This window comes from Dendrobates tinctorius, unplaced genomic scaffold (assembly GCF_039654945.1).
Source record: "Dendrobates tinctorius isolate UK_male_01 unplaced genomic scaffold, ASM3965494v1 ptg000196l, whole genome shotgun sequence".
NCBI classification, from domain to species: domain Eukaryota; kingdom Metazoa; phylum Chordata; class Amphibia; order Anura; family Dendrobatidae; genus Dendrobates; species Dendrobates tinctorius.
In genome coordinates, this window is record NW_027361863.1 from 11,215,355 (window position 1) to 11,235,910 (window position 20,556).

Below are 20,556 nucleotides of genomic sequence, written 5' to 3' on the forward strand. Positions count from 1 at the left end.
TATTATATGCTGTACATATAACCACCCTATACATGGACTACTACAACCCCCAACCTGACCGATCACGAGGTATGCTCAAAATGCTTGATGATCTACACAAAGATCACTACAACTCCCAACATGACTAGAATACGAATCCATTAGCAATCCCCAATATGACTACGATACAATTGTATTACACTCTGTATATACAAACCTACAACTCCCAACATTGCCTGACTACTGGAAATGACCATATTACATTTTTACTTATCCTTGATGTAGAGCACTACAACCCCCAACATTATCTGCCTATGATACAATGCTATTATTCTATATAGCGATCACTCCGACTGTAATACCCTTCTCGTTGTGTCGATCCCTACACGATCTGTTATGATAATTTTTATTCTATGGGTCAAAAGGCCAATTTGTGCCTCTGGCAGGTATGGAAATATGAAGACTGTGCTCCTCTCTGGTAATATAACAATACTTAAAGTCGTGGCACAAATTGTTTTTCACCGTTTGCTGCTTCAGTGTTTTCGTTGGATGTTTCTAATGTTATGGAAGCCCAAGTATCAGAAGTTTAGAAGCTTTTATTGACAAATACAAGAAGTTTATGTAAAGTCTCGATATTCACAGTATTGACCTCTGTATGACCAAGACTTCTGCCTTTCCTACTGGCATGTGGGTATCCAGAAAATCCTGACTGGTGACAGACCACAGCTTCCAATGGGATTGAGACTGGGGCGAGTTTCTTGTCCATGGACCCAAAATTTCAATTTTCGTTCATCGAACCACTTGGTTCTCACTTTTGCTTTATGAGACAGTCGCCATCATGCTGGAAAAAAAGAAATCATTCTTCATCACCAATCACCAATCATCATCAATTGCTCCTGGGAGAAGTTTCTCGCGGATGATGTTTCGCTACACGACTGTACAAAATACACAAGTCCACAACTCTTACTAATGAAAGCTTCATTTCTTGAACTACGTATTAAAATATATTAAAGCAATTGTTGCTCATCACGCCGAAGTAGAAAACGCACGGCAAGCCATGGTTGTAAAGTAATAGTTTATCATTTGATTATTTGTATCCTCTTGTGATACGCGAAGAACAGTGCAATAATAAATAGATGATTACTAGAACTAAAATATACACAAACAAGACATTACATCCATTTTCTTCCCTTTCTCTGACCTCTCCTGTCTCCGTAATGTAACAATCTGTCTTCACTGAATAGTTTTTCACCATCAATTGAGAATTTAGAGAAATTGAAAGATGAGTCCAAAAGAAGAACGAAGCTCTGATCAGATAGATTACAAAGTTCCTTATTTTCCCGTCCTGTCTGGCTTTAGACTATAAGTCTATGTTCTTATGCAGTGGGTTTTTGCTGCTTTATTATAGAAATTAAAGGGAATCTGTCACCAGTGTTTTGACCTGTCAACTAAAAATATCATCTAATAGATTGTGAGCTATACATTCACCAACTATTTGTGAAATCCCCTGACTCCCCATGAATCCCCCATAAAAACGTTTTATATTGCCCCCGCGAGGTATAGTAATATCCTCGGTCTGGTCCGATTGGCGTTGGTTCTGGTCCCTGTCTCCACCCCAAATCGGCGTGCTGTACGCATTCCGTTCTGTGAATAGTATTCGCATACAGGTCCCGCGCGTGCGCAGTATGCTTTGCCCAAATGCGCATTAGTGCGCATGCACTGGATTTATTATGTCCCAGAAGTATTTCGCTGTGTTCCGGGACATAGTTCACCGGCACATGCACACTAATGCTTTTTGGGCAAAGGATACTGCGCAGGCGCAGGACCTGTACGCTGTGGCAGGGCTAAGGGTCGTGTAATCGATGGGAGATATGTGTCTCATAAATGGCTTGTCTCCATAATGTAAGGCATAACAAATATTGCTGTATTATTTTTGTTTTGAAGGACTTGTGGTGAGGTCACAGTCATGTGACCAGTCAGCTGCTGGGTTCGTAAGTGTGGCTACACCACCTACGTCACGAAGGAGGTAAGACGCGCATTGCAAAAAATGACCCCTGAGGATGATGTGGAGGCCTTCCTGGCGGTGTTTCAGAGGGTGGCTGAGAGGGAAAAACTTCAGCCAGAGCGGTGGGCAGAGGTACTGGCCCCATACCTAACAGGGGAGCCCCAGAAGGTGTACTTTCACCTGACTGTACAAGACACCAGAGAGTATCCCATATTAAAAGCGGAAATTCTCGCACGCTTGGGGGTAACAATGACTACCAGGGCACAGCGAGTTCATCGCTGGGCCTATCACCGGGACAAACCGCCGCACTCCCAAATGTTCGACCTGTTGCACCTGGTCCAGAAATGGCTGCAGTCAGACTCATCTTCCCCGGCACAGATGGTAGAGCGAGTGGTCATGGATCGATTTGTGCATTCCCTGCAGACTTGGGTTGCCCAGGGTGATCCCCAAAATGCCGATGAACTGGTTGGGCTGGTCGAGAGATACCAGGGGATGGAAGGTTCCTTGGGGAAGCAGCCCATTCCGTATTGGGGGTACCAGCAGGGGGCGGAGTCCCAAAAAGGGGTGGCGCGTCCAAGGTTAAAAGGGACGGGGGAGGCGATGACCAATGTCTCCACGGGTGATATTATTTGCTGGAAGTGCCACAGGCCTGGACATATAGCTGCCCGTTGTTCCCAGACCACCGAGCAGATGGACTGCAGCATGGGACGCCGTAGTTCATACTACACATATCCAGCTTGCAGTGTGAATTCGCCACCTACCGAGGGGCCACAAGCGTGTCCCGTGAAGGTGAATGGGCGAGCAGCAATGGTGCTTCTAGACTCCGGGAGCTTGGTGACCCTTGTGAGGGCCAATTTTCCTCTCAACATACTGCCGGGTAAAAAGGTTGGCGTTGCAAAGGACTACCCTATGGCCAGGTGAACATTGAAACGGCGCATGGCACCGAGTCACATGAAGTTGGCTTTGTTCGAGATTTGTTGCATCCTATAATTATTGGCCGGGATTTCTGTCTCTTTTTGGGATCTCTGGAGGAAGGGTTCTGAGTGTGCTAGCAAGAGCAGGGAACCAATCCACCCCAATGAGGTATCACCATCACCAGAGGCAGACGGGTTTCCTTTATGTGTCCTTGTTGGGGATGAAGAAGAAGGGTCCCCTGTACCTGACATCCCGGAGTTAGGGGTGGCCGGGGAGAATTTTGGGACTGCCCAACATAGGGACCCCACGCTGAGGGAAGCCTTTAACAATGTCACCGTCATTAATGGGGTTCCACAAAAGCCGGGAGCAGACACGAGGTTTCCCTATTTTATGTTGAGTGGGGAATTGTACCGGGTCACGAAAATAAGGGAGGAGGTGGTAGAGCAGTTAATAGTACCAGGCCCCTATAGACGGGAAGTGTTGGACATGGCCCATTCACACATCTTGGGGGGACACCTGGGGGTGGAAAAAACGCAGGAACGGATTGTACAGAGGTTCTATTGGCCTGGTTGTCACATGGAAATAGCCAACTATTGCAGGTCCTGCCCGACATGTCAGTTAACTGCCCCCACATCTCATTTTTGGAACCCTCTGGTGCCACTGCCCATTATTGAGGTGACATTTGAGAGAATTGCCATGGACTTGGTCGGTCCCTTAGTTAAATCAGCTCGGGGCCATCAGTATATATTAGTCATCCTGGACTATGCCACACGCTATCCTGAGGCCATTCCCCAGAGAAACTCCTCCGCGAAGAGTATAGCCCGCGTGCTGGTCCATGTGTTTTCCCGGACGGGTTTGCTGAAGGAGATCCTGACCGACCAGGGGACACCTTTTATGAGCAATGTGATGAAGGAATTGTGCAAAGTCTTGCAAATCTCCCAGTTGAGGACTTCAGTGTACCATCCGCAGTCAGATGGCCTTGTTGAGAGGTTTAACAAGACACTGAAGAGCATGCTGAGAAAAGTCATAGAGAAAGATGGTAGAGACTGGGATTGTCTCTTACCGTATTTACTGTTTTCTATCCGTGAAGTTCCCCAGGCCTCCACGGGGTTCTCGCCATTCGAGCTTCTGTACGGCCGGCATCCGCGAGGTCTCCTAGATATAGCCAAGGAAACCTGGGAAGCCGAAGTCACGCCCTACAGAAGCGTCATTGAGCATGTAGCACTGATGCAGCAGAAGGTTGCGAAGGTGATGCCCATTGTTAAAGAACATCTCCGCCAGGCACAAGAGGCTCAGGCCAGGGTCTACATCCGGTCAGCCAGGGTGAGGCAGTTCAATCTGGGAGACCGAGATCTCGTGCTAATCCCAATGGTGGAGAGTAAGTTCTTGGCCACGTGGCAAGGGCCATATGAGGTAGTGGAGAAGCTGTGAGACGTAAACTACAAGATCCACCAACCCGGAAGACGGAAGCCATACCAGGTTTACCATGTCAACTTCATCAAGCCGTGGCAAGATAGAGAGCCAGTGGTAACTCCATGCTTGCTGGGCAACCTAGAAGGGGAGGTTGGAGCAGTTACCATAGCGGAGATGCTATCGAAGGCCCAGAAACAGCAGTGCCGGGAGTTAGTCCAAAAAAACAGGGACCTGTTCTCAGAGTTGCCGGGGTGCACGAAGGTGGTGGAGCATGAAGTTCTGACCGAGCCACATGTGCGGGTGAACGTGAAACCGTATCGTATTCCTGAGGCCCAGCGAGAGGTAATCTCCAAGGAGGTGCAGCGTATGTTGAAACTTGGGGTCATTGAGGAATCCAAGAGCGGCTGGTCGAGCCCGATTGTCCTGGTCCCAAAACCTGATTGTGAATGGAGGTTCTGCAACGATTACCGGAAGCTGAATGAGGTCTGCAAGTTTGACGCTTATCCCATGCCACGCGTTGATGAGCTCATCGAGAGACTTGGACCTGCCAGGTACATAACCACTTTGGCTCTGACAAAGAGATACTGGCAGATCCCCATGGCACAGGAAGCCAAGGAGAAGACGGCATTCTCCACACCAGACGGGTGCTTCCAGTATGTCCGGATGCCGTTTGGCCTGCAGGGAGCTCCGGCAACCTTCCAGAGGGCTATGGATAGAATCCTTGCACCTCATAAGCTATACGCTGCCGCGTACCTGGATGATATCGTCACCTTTACCCCGGACTGGGAGTCTCACCTGGAAAAGGTCCAAGCAGTGTTTGACGCTCTAAGGGAGGCGGGGTTTACAATAAACCCGAAAAAGTGTGCCTTGGGTAAGGAGGAAGCCAAGTACCTTGGATATGTAGTGGGGCGTGGCGAGATCAAACTCCAAATCAATAAAGTGGAGGCAATTCAAACATGGCCGAGACCTCTGTCAAAGAAGCAAGTTAAAGCCTTCCTGGGGATTGTGGGATATTACAGGAGGTTCATCCCAAACTTCGCCACAATGGCTGCACCTCTAACTGATCTGCTTAAGGGGACAAAGTCAGTGATGGTCAGCTGGTCTGAAGAAGCAGAGTCAGCCTTCCAAGAAATGAATGGAGCTCTTTGTAAGCAACCCGTTTTGGTGGCCCCAGACTTTAAATGTGAATTTGTCCTCCAGACAGATGCCTCAGATGTCGGGGTAGGAGCAGTCCTTTCCCAAGAGATACGTGGGGAGGAGCATCCTGTTCTCTACTTGAGTAGGAAGTTGACTTCTTGTGAGAGAAATTACTCAGTTGTAGAGAAGGAGTGTTTGGCCATAAAATGGGCAGTGGATGCATTACGGTACTTCCTGGTGGGATGGAAGTTTAGATTAATATCCGACCATGCCCCACTCAGATGGATGAGGGAAACAAAGGGTAAGAATGCTAGGGTCACCCGCTGGTTCTTAGCCCTACAAGACTTCAGCTTCCATGTAGAGCATAGGGCCGGGAAGCTACATGGGAATGCCGATGCCCTCTCCAGAATCACTTGCCTGGTAGGTGAAAGTGCCAAGCCCCACGGTTTTAGGCAGAGGGGGAGGTATGTGGCAGGGCTAAGGGTCGTGTAATCAATGGGAGATATGTGTCTCATAAATGGCTTGTCTCCATAATGTAAGTCATAACAAATATTGCTGTATTATTATTGTTTTGAAGGACCTGTGGTGAGGTCACAGTCATGTGACCAGTCAGCAGCTGGGTTCATGGGTGTGGCTACACCCTTATAATGTGGCCTGCTCTTGAACCAGGCAGCTGTGTGTGAGGGGGTATACACCTCCTGAGTGCGCTCAGGCTCGCGGACTGAGCTGAAGGAAAGGACATTCGATGTTACTTTGTCTCCTGAACTGAAAGCTGTTTATTTTGGTGACGTGCTGTTTGGTTTATGACGTAATAAACCGCATGAACTTTAAGGGAACCTGCCTCCTGACTGTCTCCCGTCGCACCTAAGCGAGTAGAATCCCTACAACGCGAACAACTCTATTCACAGAACGGAATGCGTACAGCACGCCGATTTGGGGTGGAGAGAGGGACCAGAACCAACGCCCATCAGACTGGACCGAGGGTATTACCATACCGTGCGGGGGCAATATAAAAGATTTTTATGGGGGATTCAAAAGTAGTTGGGGAATGTATAGCTCACACTCTATTAGATGATATTTTTAGTTGATAGGCCAAAAAACTGGTGACCGGATTCCCTTTAAAACCTGCTTTTTACAGTACCAGCAAAATCTGAGATTTCAGAAATTCCAGGAGATGCTAGGCTGTTTTTGTTTTTTCTTGTTTTTCCTTCCCGACTGAATTTGAGAACAGCAGTGTTTTGCAATCTGCAGCAGGTCAGTTCTTTCAGCATTTTTTTTTTTTTTACCCATGAAAAGCAATGAGAAAGTGGAAAAAAAAAATGTTTTTGTGGCGCTTTTTTTGAATAAAACGTAATGTTGCTAAACATGTACAGTACACAAAGCACACATGAAATGGACTTTTTAAATGCAGCGTTTTTGCCGCTGAGACCAGGGTTTGGCTGCAGAAAGACGCAGCAAAAATACGTGTAAACATAGTGTTAAGCTATTTTTATTTAATACATGTACTTTAGAACACTTCACTTCCCTGCATGAGCCGACCATGATATTTATACCATTCCCTTTCACCCATGGTTTAGTTAAGCTCCGTAGACAATGATGGTGCTTCAATACATCAATGAATATCAGCATTAGGCCGGTTTCACATTTATGCGAGTCTCTCGCCTCAATACCCGGCACTGCCGCTGGCACTAGGGACCGGAGTGTGCGGCTGCATGTGCTATGCAGTGCCGAGTATTGAGGCGAGAGACTCGCGCGAGTTTCTCGTATTGCACTCGCAAGTGTGACCCCGGCCTTAGTCAGAGACTACTGAAAGGAACGTTGCAAAATTCTCCTCCTGTCTACATCGTGATGATAGTGCTGTAGAACCAGATCCAAACAGATGCTCTCTAGTCTCCACCATTGAAAGAAAATTTGAGGGTTGAGTCAATAAGTGGTACTAACTGTGCCAAGTAGTAGCCCTAGGAACGGTCACAGATTTTAGGGCACTTGATAATTTGTTTCTATAGGTCCATTTTTTATATTTATTTTCTAATATATATATATATATATATATATATATACTGTATATATATAAAAACTGAAATATTGCACTTTACACACTGACTGCTTGTCCTCATATTAGACTCACTCTTCCTTTTCTGTACAGATGACTTTTTAGCAGTTTCATTATCACAGACTGCATTACAATGACTGCTAACGAGTGATGAGCGAATGAGTTCTGATAACGTCTAACCGAGCATGCTCTGCTGTTATCCGAGCATCTGGTACTGCTCGTATGTCCGAGTCCACTCGGCCCCATGATTTGTGGCTGTTAGCCTTAATACATGTAGCGATTCCCTAACAGCTGCAATTCATGCAGCCACGAGGACTCGAACATAATACTGTATACGTGCATTACCAGATGCCCGATTGGATAAGGCAAATTTCTAAGCATGTTCGCCCATCACTACTGATAAGGCCTCCGCAAATTACCCAGGATCCACCATTCATAATAGGTGATATCACAGCTCACCTCCTCCTCTACAATGGCTGATAACACCTCTACATACAGTAGATAACACAGGATCCACTGTTCACAATAGGTGATGTCACAGCTCACCTCCTCCTCCTCTACAATGACTGATAACACCTCCCAGGAAGGATATACTGGAACTAGAGCGAGTACAAAGGAGGGCAACAAAATTAATAAAGTGGATGGAAGAACTACAATACCCAGAGAGATTAGCAAAATTAGGATTATTTAGTCTAGAAAAAAAGATGACTGAGGGGCGATCTAATAACCAGGTATAAGTATATAAGGGGACAATACAAATATCTCTCCGAGGATCTGTTTATACCAAGGAAGGTGACGGTCACAAGGGGACATTCTCTGCGTCTGAAGGAGAGAAGGTTTTTCCACCAACATAGAAGAGGATACTTTACTGTTAGGGCAGTGAGAATCTGGAATTCCCTGCCTGAGGAGGTGGTGATGGTGAACTCAGTTGAGGGGTTCAAGAGAGGCCTGGATGTCTTCCTGGAGCATAACAATATTGTATCTTACAGTTATTAGGTTCTTTAGAAGGACGTAGATCTGGGGATTTATTCTGACGGAATATAAGCTGGACTGGATGGACAAATGGCTTTTTTTGGCCTTGCTAACTATGTTTGGATCGCTCGCCAGGGCAGTGGGGTACTCGGTACCGGGCCGGTATCTCAGAGGGAAGTGTCACAGTAGCGGTGACTCGGTCCGTGGCCCTGGGCGTCCATGTAAAAAGGGATTAAAGCGTGGCTGGTTAAAGTTTATGAGTGGATGATATGTGACGCCACCTGTGGTGCTCGGCAATAAAGGGGTTAAGCCGACGCTGCAAACAGATCCTCTGGGACAGATGGTGTGGTGCAGCAATGATGTTGTAGCCCTCCACAGGTAGGGCTGCAGTCCCAGGGCAGAGTAGATGAAGAGGATAGGTGTTGAGGAAGAGGGTGTAGAGTCTGGCACAGAGATGTAGCAGTGCTGGAGAGTTTGCAGGAAGAAGGCAAGGACACAATAGAGTGCAGTTTCTTTTACCTTTACTTTGCTTGGTAAATGCAGTCCAGAATTCCAGATTACAGATGGAACAGAGGCTGGTCGGCCTGGAAGCAACTTAGGAATCTCTCTATCAGATGGGTTGTGTAGTCATGGGGGCGCCACATTCCCCCCTGGTGCAATTCAGTACTCCCGGACTGAAGAAAACATGCAAAACATATTAACAAATGAACAAATGTAACTGTTACAAGATTTCAAAAAATGAAAAACTACAAAAACCATAGCTCAAAAATAGTCCTTGTGACGATTAGTCCATGCGTCAATGTCCATGGTCCATTTCCTGAGCAGTTGTTAAACTATGTACAAGTTAGTTTTGACCACACATAGTCCTGTGGCCCAATTGTCCATCAAAACAAAACAAGATCTTCAAAAGTTCTTACAGAGTCTCTGTAGGCACATAAACTTAAACAGTTGCATATTTACATTTTACCATTTGTATAACTTATTTAGATACGAAACCTTAGGGATGGTATACCTTGGGTACTACGGACAGACCTACGTAGCACTGGTGTTGGTAAACTGGGTAGTAGCCATCTGCGAACTCTTAGACTCACTGTGGACATGACAGATTCACCACTGGCAGGGCGAAGATTCTCTGACTCCACTGCTGGTGTAGCATCCGCTGCGTGAACGTCCTGATTTTCAGAGTTGTCTTGAGTCTCTGCTACTTCAGTTACAGTAGGCTGGGGATAGATTAGGACAGGAACTACGATGGCTTGATCCATTCTTGTCCAGTTTGCAGGAAATTCTCCGAGTACAGTGCTGACCTTTTCTTCTTCTTCTAGAGGTTGAAGGTTGTTTTGTTCTCCCATCCTTTCCTTTAGCTGGTCAGGGCACAGTTTCAGATGATCCCTCGATACTGCTGATGAGGTTTCTCCTCCATCCTTACTGATAAGGCACACTTTGGTGTTGTAGAAGTTTGATGGTAAGATGGTGTAGGGTTCAGCTTCCCATTGGTCATCCAATTTATGCATCCTTCTTTTCCTCTTTAGGACTTGTTCTCCTGGTGACAAGGGGACTGCAGGTGCATGTTGATTGTAGTTCTTCTCCTGTTTTTGTCTTGCCTGAGCTAGACTCTTTTCACACACTCTTGTACTCTTCGGTATTGCTGCTGCCGCTCTGTATCCCAGTCAGCATCTGGTGATGTTACCTCAGGTGTAAGGACTCCCATATCCAAATCAATAAGCAGCTTGCCAGGCCTCGCTCTCATTAGGTAGGCTGGAGTGCAGTTGGTGGAATTCACAGGTATGTGATTGTAGAGGTCAACCAGATCTGGCAACTTCTCTGGCCATAGATTCCTCTCTTCCAAAGGCAAGGTCTTCAGTAGGTCGATCACCACCTGATTCATCTTTTCACACATGCCATTGGTCTGTGGATGGTACGGTGTTGTCCTGATCTTCTTGCAACCGTACAAGTTACAGAATTCCTGGAACACTTCTGCCTCAAAGGCTGGACCTTGATCTGTAAGCACTCACTCGGGATATCCGTGTGGTCTACAAAAGTGCTGTTGGAATGCTCTGGCTGCTGTCCTGGCTGTTTGATGCTTGACAGGCATGACTACCAGGAATCTCGAGTAGTGGTCAACGATGGTAAGAGCATAAATGTAGCCTGAACGACTTGGAACCAGCTTCACATGGTCATAGGGCTACCAACTCGAGTGGTTGTTTGGTTATTATTGGCTGCAAAGGAGCTCGCTGGCTGTTACGGTCCTTTCTGCGCAGATTGCATTGTCCACACTCCCGGCACCAATTTTCAATGGCCTTCCTCATTCCAGCCCAGTAAAATCTCTCCCGGAGCAAGGCCTCCAACTTCTTCCATCCGAAGTGTCCAGCTCCATTGTGGTATGCTTCCAAGACCATTGATGCCTCCCTCTTTGGGACTACCACCTGCCAGACCAGCTCATGAGTGCGGGCATTGATACTCTTCCGACACAGATTTCCCTCATAGAGGAACAGCCTGCCTCTTTCCTTCCACAACTGCTGGGTTTCTTCAGGAGCACCTGGACCTGGGCGTGAGTCAGCTTGTGACAGTAAGCTCCTTTACCAGGCGGACTGCGGGGTCGCTATCCTGCGTTTCTGCCCAGTCATGATGAGGCAATGGATTTAGGGTGGCCTCTTTCACGATAGACCGTCTGTTTCTCACTCCTTGGGCACGTTGGGCTGCAATTGGCCGGTGGAAGACAGGTAACTCTATTTCTTCGAGTGCCTCAGGGTCTTCTCCTGCATCTGGCAGATTGGGTATTCTGGACAGCACATCAGCTTTGGCATTCTTGTGCCCTGCTCGGTACTTGATGGTGAATTCATAGTTAGACAGCCAGGCCATCCATCGCTGCTCCAGTGCACCTAGTTTGGCAGTTTCCAAGTGAGTCAACGGGTTGTTGTCTGTAAAGATGGTAAACTTGGCTGAAGCTAGGTAATGCTTGAATTGTTCAGTCACAGCCGACTATGGCGAGGAACTCCAGTTTGAAGGAACTGTAGTTGTCAGGGTTCCTTTCAGTGGGATGAAGCTTCCTGCTGGCGTAGGAGATCACTCTTTCTTTGCCATTCTGTACCTGTGACAGTACTGCTCCCAGTCCCACGTTGCTGGCATCAGTGTACAGAACAAATGGTTGGTCATAATCTGGGTAGGCCAGAACTTCATCTCCTGTGAGAGCCATCTTCAGTCGAGTGAAGGACCTCTCCAGTTCCTCATTCCATTCAAATGTAGGACTCTTCTTTCTGGCTTTCTTGGGCTGGCCAACCAGAAGATTTTGCATAGGCGTGGCTATCTCAGTGACGCCTATGATGAACCTTCGGTAGTAGCCTACTAACCTGAGGAATTGACGTACCTCATGGAGGTTGCTGGGCTTCAGCCAGTCCCAGATGACGGTGACTTTGTCAGGATCCGGTGCCACACCTTCTGCACTCACTACATGACCGAAGTACTGTACCATGGGCTTCAGGAGGTGGCATTTGGATGGCCTCACTTTCAGGCCAAAGTTGGACAAGGCTTCAAACACCTCAGCCAGGTGCTTCAGATGGTCTTCATAAGTCTTGGAGAAAACAATGACATCAAGGTATAACAGGACGGTCTCGAAGTTCTTGTGTCCAAGACAGCACTCCATTAACCGTTGAAATGTCCCTGGGGCGGTGCAGAGCCCGAACGGCATGTAGTTGAACTCGCAGAGACCCATTGGGGTGGTAAATGCTGTCTTCTCCTTGTCTGCCTCTGCCACGGGAACCTGCCAATACCCACTAGTGAGATCTAAGGTGGAAAAATAGTTAGCAGTTTTAAGTGCAGCTAATGACTCTTCAATTCTGGGTAATGGGTAGGCATCCTTATGTGTAATGCTGTTAATTTTTCAGTAATCAACACACATTCTCATGGTACCATCTTTCTTTTTCACAAAGACTATTGGAGCCGCCAAGGGGCTACAACTGTCTCTGATCACCCCAGCCTCCTTCATTTCCCGCAACATACTTTAGGCACATTGGTATTGTGTCGGGGGTATAGGCCGGTACCTTTCTTTAATGGGTGGATGATCTCCAGTGGGGATATGGTGTTGAACCCCTTTTGCCTTCCCAAAGTCTAGAGGGTGTTTACTGAATACCCGCTCATACTCCTGAGTCACTCAGTAAACCCCACTCTTTTGGTATGAACGGGTGGAGTCAGTTCCCACCTGCAGCTGCTGACACCACTCCTCCAGCTGCTTTACAGAGCCATTGTCCTCCACCTGGTCGGATGAGACCAAGGGCTCTGCTGCCCGTATTGCATTGTTACTGACAGAAAGCAGCTTAGCAACTGTGGCGTACCGAGGTATTGTGGCCTCCTCCTCCCCACAATTCAAGAGGCGTACAGGTACTCTCCCTTTGCGAACATCAACTACCCCTCTGGCTGTCAGGACAGTGGGCCTGCTATCAGAGTACACTGGCTCTACCAATGCTTGGTAATCTTTTCCTCTGAGGCCGATGGCTGCCCGACACCAAATTAACATTTCACATCTGGGGGGTGTCGCAATGGGGAAAGAATCACTCACTCTGACGCTGCCAATTTCACTGCCAGACAGTTCTACCTGCTGTCTTTGCATCAGGGCCTTGATCTCCTTCCGCAGGACTAGTTGTTCACTGGAACCAGCAGTCTCGGCTACCTGTTGCAACAAAACAATAACCTCGGCAAGACAATTTTCAATCACATTAGTACCTAGGGTCATCATTGGGTTACATTCTCGTCGATCAATGTCTACAACTATCAGACCTTGAGATTTTAACTCTACTCGCCCCACTTTAATAGTAATCTCTTTACATCCTACTTGCGGTAAAGACTGACCATTGCTGGCAACTACTTTCAGTTCATCACTTGGGCCACGAATAGGTTCAGAGTCAGCCCAATACCGCTTGTAAAGGATATAAAGCATAGTTGTCACCTGAGAGCCAGTGTCCAGCAAAGCGTTCATGGGGATGCCATCAATCACCACTGGGAGTACCGGTCGCCCTCCAACATACTTGGCTCACCAGTTCTTTGGGCCTTGTGGTCCTACTCCTGGGGGTTGGCCCTCTGCCCCAGGGGTTGCTCGTTTAAATAACAGAACCTTGCAATGTTGCCTGCCATGTGGCAGTGACAACAGATGGGACGTCAGTTATGGTCATAGCGATCGTTGTCTCTCCCTCGGCTTGGCGGGATCCTTCTTCCGTAGCCACGGGACATCCTCTGGACTGGAGGCCAGCTGGATGACACCTGCAGGAACTGCACAGTTTTGGCAAGTGCAGCCATATTTTTGGTCAGCTCTTGCACCTGAAGGCGCAGTTCTGTAGATGGATCTTTGTCCAGAGTCTGTGCATCAGCCCCCACAGGGCTGGGAGGGAAAGATGCTGCTTCTTGGTGGTATGTGATCGCTGGGCGCCTAGGGGGCGCTGGACGGCTGACATTTGGTTCATGCAGCACCCGGATAGCCCTGTCTTTGAAGTCTGCAAAGTCTAGGTGAGGGTTTTGTAGGGCTATGATGCGCAGCTGTGCTCTGTGGGTACTGGATAGGAGTCCTTCAATAAATTGCTCCTTTAGTAGTCTGTCTCCATCTTTCACACTGTCTGGGTCAATCTGCTTTATGGCTTGCAGCGCCTCCTGTAGGTTAAGAGCATAGTCCCATATACTGTCCTGCGCTCTCTGCTTACACCCAGAGAATCACATTTTTATTTCAGCTGCTGGGCGGGTGTCAAAGGTGCTTCTTAGCTTAGCCAGAATCTTTTTAACAGTTTCTTTATCAGTGTCCTGCCAGGCTTTTACTTCCCTCTGTGCTGCACCAGTTAGCTGCCCAATAAGGATGTTCACTTTCTGTCTTTCAGACAGAGGATACACCTCAAACAGACTGCACAGTCTCTCTTTAAATTCACTCAGGGTATGTGACTCCCCTGAATACTGCGGTAGCCAGGCCGCTCCGGGTATATAGGGCATAGACAGCGGCATTATGGGGACTGTTGCAGTGAGCGCTTATTCCTGCTGCGCTCTGGCAGTTGTGCTGGGTTCTGTGGCGCCATTAGAGCCGCAGCTGCGCTGGTCCCTGCATCTTGCGGCACTGTGGGGGGTGCGGTGGCATCCACCGCTGCATCTGCTCTTGTCTCAGACATCCTCCTTCCTAGTTAACGTTGGCCAGGCCCTGGGTTGCGCTGGCTTACCGGTTGCCGCTTTGCAGGTTGGATGATCGGGGGGACGCCGGGGCTGCAGGCCTCTGCTTCTCACTTCCTGCGCGCTGGTCTCTTCCCGCACAGCGCTTCACTTTTTGAACTCTTCGGCTGGCTCCGCCCACGACGGCCCACCCCTTTGGTTTCCCGCGCGCGCCAAGTGGCGGGGTAATGGCGGCAATTGCGCAAATAGTCTATGGCACACAACACAGTCTCTGGCGCACAGGACCCGGGGACACCGAGCTCCGTAAATCCTGTTTGTGACGCCAAAATGGATCGCCCGCCAGGGCAGTGGGTACTCGGTACCGGGCCGGTATCTCAGAGGGAAGTGTCACAGTAGCGGTGACCCGGTCCGTGGCCCTGGGCGTCCATGTAAAAAGGGGTTAACGCGTGGCTGGTTAAAGTTTATGAGTGGATGATACGTGACGCCACCTGTGGTGCTCGGCAATAAAGGGGTTAAGCCAACGTTGCAAACAGATCCTCTGGGGCAGATGGTGTGGTGCAGCAATGATGTTGTAGCCCTCCACAGGCAGGGCTGCAGTCCCAGAGCAGAGTAAATGAAGAGGATAGGTGTTGAGGAAGAGGGTGTAGTGTCTGGCACAGAGATGTAGCAGTGCTGGAGAGTTTGCAGGAAGAAGGCAAGGACACAATAGGGTGCAGTTTCTTTTACCTTTACTTTGCTTGGTAAATGCAGTCCAGAATTCCAGTTTACAGATGGAACAGAGGCTGGCCGGCCTGGAAGCAACTTAGGAATCTCTCTATTAGATGGGTTGTGTAGTCTCCTTTCTAGCGCTTATCTTAGGTACTTGCAGTACGGTGTTACACTGAAGTTCCACTTGCTTGTTCTAATTTAGAACTCCCTCGTATGGCAGACAGCTGTAGCCTTCTTCTTCTGGCTCACCCGTTGCTGTTGTGCCTCCGAGTCTTATATGGGAACAGAGCATTTACAGCTTCCTATTCCTCCGGTTTCTGCTGCAGGAACATCAGTATCCATACAACCTTGGAGACTGGGCTCCAGATCATGCGCGATAGCTAGAAGTGAGCACTCAACTCTGCTCAATCTTCCAGCTCCTCTCCTCCACGTCCACACACGTTTCCCTCCTCACACAAACTCCTAATTTCCCCTTCCTGGCCCCCAGAGAGTAGCTCTTCCCCCAGTTTTGGTTCAGAGCTCCCTCTGCTGGCCTGGAATGAGAACTGTACTGTGTGTTGTATTTAACTGATAGAGAGACCCTTCATTGCTTCCAAGCATGACATCACACTCCCTAGGAGGAAGGTTATACCACTGTGGCGATCATACTCCTGGGGGCGCCACAAGTTAATATGTTACATACAGTAGATAACACAGCATCCACCATTCACAATAGGTGACATCACAGCTCACCTCCTCCTCCTGTACAATGACTGATAACACAGATAATGCAGAGCAGATAACACTGATAAGGCTGGTTTCACACTTGCGTTGTGCAGAGCTGCAGAGGGCGGCATACTTCCTCCTTTAAGCCCTCCCACTGCTGCACCTCCTCCATTCAGCTCCGCCTACGTCTGCATGCGTCATGTGTACCTATCTTTAACATTGGGTACTCAGGCCATGCGGATGTATGCGGATGCGCCCGCATGCGTCGTTTTGACGCTGCACTGAACTGCGTCGAACGCAATATGTTGCATTTTGTTGCGGTCGGCGGGAGCATCCACATACATGCGCATGATCTGCGTACCAAATGTTAAAGATAGGTACGCATGACGCATGCATACTGTAAAATATGTGGTATGTATGTATTTTTGGGGGGTTCAGCAAAATGGTGTCAAGAAATTGTGTAAGGCACTCAAAAAAAATTCTACTCTACCATACCACATAAAAATGAAAGATTTCTCTGTGCACTCAAAAGTGATTTTTGGGACCCCTTTAAAATTGCAGGATTTTTACACTGTGCTAGGAAAAGGATCTGGCTGTTTTGTGCAGTGTCAGAAAGCAAATGGACAGGGAAAAAAAGGGCTCTGGAAGCATTGGAATAAAATAATCTCTATTAATCCGGCTAAAAAATATTTCCTAGCCAATTAGACCTGGGGCTAGGTATATACGGGCAATATATGCTACAGGTAGCAGCAGCAGCAGACAGGAAGGGAACGGACCCTCTTGATGTATGCAGTGATCTATATACACACATACAGTGCCTGCATGCCTTGCACTGATGTGTATAGAGCGACGTACACTACCCTGCCTGCCTAACACTGGAACCTATATACTCCGGAATTAGTCCTTAGAAGGACTGTTGGTTTAGCTGGATTTGAGTACTTTAGGATGGTAGACCCCACACTGACTAATAAATCCCCAAATCTGACCCTATCTCGGCAGCATCTCTCCCTACACTCTCTCAATCCAGAGCTGAATGTGCTGAGCCTGATGATGTTGTGCGGCCAGCCAATCGCTGCATGACCACAGCAAAGATGGCTCCGGCATTTTATTGCTTGGCAGACAATCCCTGCATCGTGATCGTCTAAAGACCACCAAAAAAGCTGGGTGGAGACCCGAGTTCCCGCCGAGTAATCCCGGAAATGCTCAGTGCTTGCCGAGTACCTTGATACTAGGGCGAGTATCGAGTAGTGGCAAGCACATTCGCTCATCACTAATGAATATATGATGTATATGATAGTGTGTATATAAATATATATGTATGTGTAATGAGATATACAGTGCTCAGCATAAATGAGTACACCCTAACAGATTTGTCAGAAAACCTTTAGTATCAACATTTTCTATGATTGACCATACTACAAAAAAATTTGGGTTATTGATTGCAAACAAGATTTGTTATTTTGTACTCCCAAAAATGAAATATTCCTTACAAATTCATTCGAGTCCATGTTCCAAGTTTTAGGAAGAGAGCTATAAAATTCTAATAAACTAGAATTCAACCACAGGAAAATCTAATTATTCATTACACAGGTATCAATCAGACAGGTGACTGTGAAAAAAAGAGTAGCATAACAAAGAAAACCACTTCCAAATTCATGCTGTCAGCAAATGGTACCACATGGAAAAGAAATGTTACAAGATCTGAGAAATAAAGAAATTTTGTTACAAAAAAAAAATGAAACATCAGAAACATCAATGAAGCTTTACTTATGAATTAGAATACTATAGCAAAAAAATTAACAAATATGGAAATGCAACCATCTCAAAGAGACCAGGCCTATTACAGGAGGTACCACCTAAACAGGAGCATTTTCTGAAGAGAAGGGTCGAAGAAAATATACATGCAAGTTCACTGCAGTTATCTAAAGAAGTAGAAAAACAAACAGTAGTGATTTGTACACTAAAGAGCCACTAGGTCAAGTTTTCAGGATTTCATTAGTATTACCCAGGTGATGGAATTATTGCCTGTGCAGGTACTGCAATTATCACCTGGGCCATACTAAGGAAATCCTGAAAACATGAACTATTGGTGGCTCATGAGGACTGGAGTTGGAGAACACTGCTGTAGAGGAACAGCATGTATAGGTGTCATCCAAGAAGGAAGCCTCTCCTAAAGCACATGCTCAAAAAAGCTACAATTTGCTAAGGCCCATACAGGAAAGTCTAAAAATATAAAGACTGCTGGGACTCTATACTCTGGAGTGATGATGCCAAGACAAATGTTTTTGGAATTGATGACTTCAAAATTGCATGGTGTCGTATAGGTGAGAAATCAAAAGAAAAATGCTTGGTGTCTGCAGTGAGACCTGTTGGTAATAGTATCCTTATGTGGGTGTTAGGAGTCTGATTTCTTCCTTCCCTATGATGAAATCTAGACCCTTACATGCTGCAGTCTCCTGCGTTTCATCTGCGGTAGAGGAGATTGCAGAGGAGAGTGCCTTGCGGCAACTCTCTCCAGAGGCTAAGTCCTCTGTTCCCTCCACTGAGCATGCTCATGGGACGAGCTCCCATTGGAGTTCGGGAGTCACATGCTCAGGTCCTGTGTCTAATCCTATTGGCTTCTCCTGGAGCCTTGGAGACTTCCGGAAAGTCCCGTTTGGTATAACAAGCGTGCATGGCTGTTCCGCCATGCGCTAGTATTTCATACTTGCTGCTGTATGTATGGTGATGGATGCTTGGACTGGTGACTGACTTATTAAGAAACCCCTTGCCTCTGATAATACGTTTGTGTGAGTGTTTGGGTTCAGCCAGTAGCAGCGCTAGCGCCAGCGCGCATATGCTCCATCTTGCTCAGCAGCTTAGCGTCTGCATTGCGCCAGCGTTATTGCAGCGCCTTGCCAGCGGCTCAGTTCTTGCCGAACTGCAGTTGCAGCTTTCTATGCGTCCGCGGTTGCGATGCTTCGCACCTTATTTGACGGTAGGTCTAGACGGAGTAGTCCTGCTGTTTAACCCCTTCACGACCTTTGACGCCACGTAGGCGTCATGAAAAGTCGTGCCAGAATGACCCATGACGCCTATGTGGCGTCATGACTTTAAAGCCCCCCTGCGGGTCGGGTGACCTAGGTCACTGAAAGGTCACCCGACCCGCAGATACAGGGGGCTTTGTTCTTCGCCACAGGGGGCGTGGCTTCGCCCCCACGTGGCTACGATCGCTCTGATTGGCTGTTAAAAGTGAAACAGCCAATCAGAGCGATAGTAATATTTCATCAATGAAAATTGATGAAATATTACAATCCAGCCATGGCCGATGCTGCAGTAGCATCGGACATGGCTGGAGACACCGATTCCACACCCCCCCACTGGCGATCACCCCCCCCGCAACTGAATGACAGCGGCGATCTGCCGCCGCTGTCATCATCTGCCCCCCTCCCATTCCCTCTGCTCCCCGCCAGCTTCCGATAACCCCCTCACCCCCTCTCACCTCCCCCGGCACCTTCTAAGTCCCCCTGTCGCTCCCGGTGTCCGGCGGGTCCGGTTCATGGGCGCCGCCATTTTGGAAAATGGCGGGCGCATGCGCAGTGCGCCCGCCCGAATCTGCCGGCTGCAGATTCCATTCTTTCATTTTGATCACTCTCACAGTGATCAAAATGAAAGAAAAAGTAAATAAACCCCCCGATTATCACCCCCATAGGTAGGCACAACTAATAAAGTAAAGAAAATATTTTTATTTTTATTTTTCCATTAGGGTTAGGGTTGAAAAGAGGGTTAGGGTTGAAAAGAGGGTTAGGGTTAGGGTTGAAAAGAGGGTTAGGGTTAGGGTTGGAAAGAGGGTTAGGGTTGGAAAGAGGGTTAGGGTTGGAAAGAGGGTTAGGGTTGGAAAGAGGGTTAGGGTTAGGGTTGGAAAGAGGGTTAGGGTTAGGGTTGGAAAGAGGGTTAGGGTTAGGATTGGAAAGAGGGTTAGGGTTGGAAAGAGGGTTAGGGTTGAATTAGGGTTAGGGTTGGAATTAGGGTTAGGGTTGGAATTAGGGTTAGCGTTGGAATTAGGGTTAGCGTTGGAATTAGGGTTAGGCTTGTGGTTAGGGATGTGTTAGGGTTAGGGCTGTAGTTAGGGGTGTGTTGGAGTTAGAATTGAGGGGTTTCCACTGTTTAGGCACATCAGGGGGTCTCCAAACGCGATATGGTGCAACCATTGATTCCAGCCAATTTTGCGTTCAAAAAGTCAAACGGTGCTCCTTCCCTTTCAAGCCCTGACATGTGCCCAAACAGTGGTTTACCCCCACATATGGGGTATCAGCGTACTCAGGAAAATTTGCACAACAACTTTTGGGGACTAATTTCTCGTGTTACCCTTGGGAAAATAAAAAATTGGGGGCTAAAAAATTATTTTTGTGGAAAAAAATGATTTTTTCCTTTTCACGTCTCTGCATTATAAACTTCTGTGAAGCACTTGGGGGTTCAAAGTGCTCACAACACATCTAGATAAGTTCCATAAGGGGTCTAGTTTCCAAAATGGGGTCACTTGTGGGGGGTTTCC